Source organism: Rutidosis leptorrhynchoides, chromosome 4, assembly GCF_046630445.1.
Source record: "Rutidosis leptorrhynchoides isolate AG116_Rl617_1_P2 chromosome 4, CSIRO_AGI_Rlap_v1, whole genome shotgun sequence".
NCBI lineage: Eukaryota > Viridiplantae > Streptophyta > Magnoliopsida > Asterales > Asteraceae > Rutidosis > Rutidosis leptorrhynchoides.
In genome coordinates this window covers 578,568,897-578,574,896 of record NC_092336.1, presented here as the reverse complement: position 1 = coordinate 578,574,896, position 6,000 = coordinate 578,568,897, and positions in this window count along the sequence as shown.

Sequence of the window (6,000 nt, the reverse complement as noted above, 5' to 3'; positions counted from 1 at the left end):
ATCATAATCTTAACAATATTTTAACTGAATCATGATACTTATACTCATTATTTCTGTGATGACCCGGAAATTTCCGATCAAATTTAAACTAAATCTTTATATGATTTCGACACGATAAGCAAATTCTGTAAAATTGAAATCTCAAAAACTTTGAACTGTGTTCATGTATTCATTTACCCTTCGACTGCTCTCGACGATTCACGAACAATTAATTGTAAATAGATATGTGTGTAGGTATATATAAATAATAATTCAAAATATAATTTGAAGTATTATATGTTGTTGTTATTAAAAATTAATAAAATAAAAATAGAATATTATAATAATTATTATTTAAAATATATAAATAAAGTATATTAAAAATAAATATTAAATGATTGTAATACTCGTTTGATGTTTCGATTGATATTAAGCAAGTTAAATTCAAACTTATATAATTTTAAAATAAACGGTGATCCGAAAATGAGTAATATAAATTTTAGGCTTACTAAAAATGTATTTAGGAACTATTTGTTGAATTGTAAAACTTTTTATATTTTATTTGGGGTTAGGAGTGAATAATTAATGTAAAATTTATTTAATAATTAATGATCGAATTTTATACCAAAATGACCAAAATTAATAAATATAGTTAATTTAAAAATATGGAATTTTTCTGAACACTTTTATCCGCCACTGATTTATCAACGGAGTACGATATAATAGTCCGTTAAAACTGTCGATAGATGAAGTTAAAACACGGATGGCTCACTGTTCTAAGTGATTGATATATTGCTGTAGGTATACTGTGCAACTTGTGATTCTTATTTTATATATTAGTATTATTATGTATTATATTATATATAAATTACTTATATGTATGCGTATACAAAAATACAGAATTGATCTAACGTTCACCATCTTCTCCATAACACACACATACACCATCACCTTCCTGTTCATGTCGACCCAAGGTCACCACCGGCACCTTTATCACCACCATCACCACCCTAGACTACCACCGTGAGCTCGCCATTTCTCCTTTTCTCTCTTCCACATTCTAGCCGAGAGTACTTCCACCACAACCCACCATGAATCTATTTTCATCAACATTTTCCTTTTTCTTCTTCTTCCTGTATCTCTTCCTGCTCGACACCACTCTGCTCCTGCTATTGCTTCTTTTTTGATTATTCCACGATCACTATCGCAAACCAAACACCCCGTTTCTATTTCATGTCTCCATTTTGTTAAAGAGGTGATGAAAGAAAAACATTACGAGAGTTTCTGAAAACATGTACACGTACGGTCCGCGTAAATTGTCACTAGAATTAAATGTTTCGCGTAAGATTAAAATGGAATCTGAAATTAAACAAGAAAATACGCATTCCATGTGGATCATATGCGATCCGCGTAAAATGGCAATACAATACGAGCTTCGTGTAGTTGTTACACGATCCGGTAATTTAGATGATGATGATACGTACTGTTGTTCAGGCTACTGCTACACGACAGGTTCATTTACTGCTGTAATCATGAATTTAGATGATGACGGTGTAACAGAAAAGGATACCTGATACATGAAAATGAAATGATGGCGATAATATGATGGTATGATTAAGTTGATGATGAAGATGTTAATTAAATGGGTTTTGTTTATGAAGAAGATAGCAGACATATAGGAGATAAAAGAATTAATGTAAGGACTAAAACAGAAAATAACAAGTAGCGGAATGGTTTAGTAGAGTGTTTGTTGAACGAGAGGTCATAGGATCGAACCTAGGCCACTACAATATTCTTTTTATTATCAAGAGAAGCTGTTGGGCCGAATTATGTTCATTGCTATTGGGCCAACAAATAACAATTTGTTATTGGGCCGTGTAATGGACTGCTCTTGGGCTGTGTATGTGTGGTTGGGCCGTAATCCAAGTATTTATGTTGGGCCGAATTCTAGTGGGTTGTTAGCAGGCTAGAAACAGAAATCAAGGTTAATTAGAATTAAGTTGTGTAGTAAAACAGTAAAATAGTAGACAAAGCCATGGTTTGGAGTGTTTCGTTTAATCGAGAGGTCGCGGGTCTGAGCCCGATCCAGAGCAATTCTTTTTAGAAAAGCTTCTTAGGGGGTATACACTCTTATTTTATTTTCATTATTATTATTATTATTATTATTATTATTATTATTATTATTATTATTATTATTATTATTATTATTATTATTATTATTATTATTATTATTATTATTATTTCCTTATTAATATTATTATTGTTGTTGTTATTATTACTATTATTATTAGTTATTACAAGTATTATAGTTGTTATTATTATTAATATTATCATAATTATAAGTATTATACCTATTATTATTATTATTAAGAGTATTAGTTATGATATTACTATTAAATTTAAAACTTTAATATTATTATCATGAATATGTTTATTATTATTATTATTATTATTATTATTATTATTATTATTATTATTATTATTATTATTATTATTATTATTATTATTATTATTATTATTATTATTATTATTATTATGAAAGTAATATAAATTATTATTATTTTCACAAATATTTGTATTAGTAACATTGTTATTAGTATTATTAACATATTTAAAATTTGTAATATCATTATTATCATTATTATTGTTATAAGTACTATCTGAACATTATCATCATTATTATTATTATTATTATTATTATTATTATTATTATTATTATTATTATTATTATTATTATTATTATTATTATTATTATTATTATTAAGATTATCATTATCAGTACTATTAATATTAAAACTTATTATCATTACTAACAATTTATTTAAAGTCGTCATTAAAACAAAAAGTATTATGTTTATTAGTAATATCAATATCATTATTATTAAAAGTATTATGAATATAAAAAATAAAAGTTTTAAAAATATTATTATTAAGATTATAAGTATATATTAACTATATTAACAAATTATTGTAGAAATATTCATATATAACAATTTAGGTATTTTTAATATAACATTAAACAGATATACATATATATTAATATAACTATAAGAATATTTATCATTTTGAATGTATACACAAATTAAAAATATATGTTATTAATATAAAAATGAAATACCTAATAAATTTATATATATATTGTTCGATTACAACTATGTATATTAATAAATATACAAATGATATAGGTTCGTGAATCCGAGGCCAACCCACACTTGTTCAATGTCGTCATATGTATTTTTACTACAAAATACAGTATTGTGAGTTTCATTTGCTCTCTTTTAAATGCTTTTGCAATATATATTTTTGGGACTGAGAATACATGCGCTGATTTTATAAATGTTTGACGAAATAGACACAAGTACTTAAAATTACATTCTATGGTTGAATTGTTATACCGGATATCGCCCTTGTTGAACTTGGTAGCCTAAGAATTGGTGTTTATTATAATTGCCACCAATTGATACGAATCCTAAAGATTGATCTATGGGCCTTGACAAGCCCCAGTCAGAGAATTTGAACTGCTTTAGTACTTCGATTTTATTTTTGGGGATATTCTAGATGCATTTTGTTAATGTCGGTTACCAGGTGTTCAATCCATATGAATGAATTTTAAACACTTATGAGTGTATGTTTATTGAATAAATGAAATCTTGTGGTCAATTAAAATTATGGAAATGATGGATTACGATAAACTAATGAACTCACCAACCTTTTGGTTGACACTTGAAAGCATGTTTATTCTCAGGTTTGAAAGAAATCTTCCGCTGTGCATTTGCTCATTTTAGAGATATTACTTGGAGTCATTCATGACATATTTCAAAAGACGTTGCATTCAAGTCGTTGAGTTCAATAGAGATTATTATTAATTAAATGACGGATTAGGTCATTTATAGGTTGGATATTATGAAATGGTATGCATGCCTGTCAACTTTCAATGTAATGAAAGTTTGTCTTTTAAAAACGAATGCAATGTTTGTAAAATGTATCATATAGAGGTCAAATACCTCGCGATGTAATCATATGTTATTGTATTCGTCCTTATGGATTGGGACGGGTCGCTTCAATTTTCTAATCAACTTGTTTAATAGCTTTTAGTCCTCTTTTATATCGTATTCATAATAATGATAATAATAGTAATCATAAAAATTAGATGATATTAATATTAGTTTTAATGATAATGATACTAATAATAATAAAAATTATAATAATATTAATGATAATACTAATAATTATTATAATGATGATGATGATGATGATAATAATAATAATAATAATAATAATAATAATAATAATAATAATAATAATAATAATAACCTTAGTGATAATAACGATAGTTTTAATCATAACAATTTTTAATGATAATATTTATACTAATAATAATAGTGATAATAATAATAGTAATAATTATTAGATAAAGATGATAACGACGATAATAATGACGATAGTAATAATAATAATCATTTTAACAATAAAACATAAAATTATAGATAATTTAATTGACTATATCTTTTAATCCGTTCATCGAAATCATACGCTTTCTAAATGAAAAGTTATTAATTTTTCGCCAACTTTCCAACGACATGCATAACATATAAATTATCCCAGTAGCATATGTATTAAATTCATGATTTATCATAAACTATGTAACGACGAAATTAAGCATACAAGCATGCATAATCCTATATACTCGAGCACTAGTCAAGGATACACTATTAATATATAAAAGATAAGATATGAATGCTCACGTATCAAAATTGTGATTCAATATTGCAGGAAAGTACGTAGACGTAACGAAAATGATAAACGTTAGTTTGACCTCATGAGTAATACCCTTGAACAATACCCATAACCTCCATAGCTATAACCCATAATTTTCTTAGCTCTATCCCGTTTGAAAACTTATTTTGAAATCGCCTGAACATAAATCCGTCATAGTATTTTATGTATGCTAATAATATCTTGAAATAATACTGAGTAATATATATATATATGTAAATCGATTGAGAGAGTTTAGAGAAATATATTTTCAAGTTTATATGAAATAATGAAACCTATTGAATTCTATTTATAATAGATTTTTGAATTATTAAAGTGAATTATTAAAGTATGAATTTTTAAAGTTAATTATTAAAGTGAATTATTAAAGTTAAAGTAAAGTAAAAGTAAAGTAAAGGTAAAGTTAAAGTATAGTAAAAATATAAAACTATGTACGTATAATACGCGCATAAATATATATAATATTAATTTAAATCGTTATATATATTTAATAAAATAATATATAAATATCGTTATCTTTATCATACTGGTTAAGAAATGAGTTGTCAAAAGTGGTTCTAGATATTTATAAAAGTTATATACGTTTTAATAATAAAGTTCTTTTTAAACTGAAAATGTTTTTGTACGTTTGAAACTAAATAAAATAAATATGATAATTTCATTTTTCAAAACTAAATATATTTAAGAATCATTTTTTTTAAAAGGTTAAAATAATGAAATCGTTATATCATAAAACGTTTTAGAAAAGTAGAATTATATATATTCATAATAGGTTTCAAGTTTTTATATTACATTCTGTTGGTGAAGCATGGGATAAAGTCCAAAGGTTAAATAAACGTATGAAATCATCTTAATGAAAAATATCGAGTTACTTAACTTGTCGATATCCAATATCTAAGTTATTTACACTCCACATTCTTACTTTCACATTAAATAAAATGAAAGTTAACATAGTTATCTTATCAAGGTCACGAGGAAAATATTATAAAACATGAATTGGAAATTAAACAGGAATTTCTACTAACCCTTGTCTAGTTCCCGTTAATTGACACATTTGTTCTTACTTATAAATCACTTTACCATTTTTCGAATGTTGTCAAAAAGAATAGATTTTTTAAATCACAGTGGACCTCATAACATAGACCCGTAATCATATCACAATGTATCTGATAATTCAATCATTTAATATTATCTTTTAATTTCGTCGATAAATATATTAAACATATATTGAAACAAATACGTTTA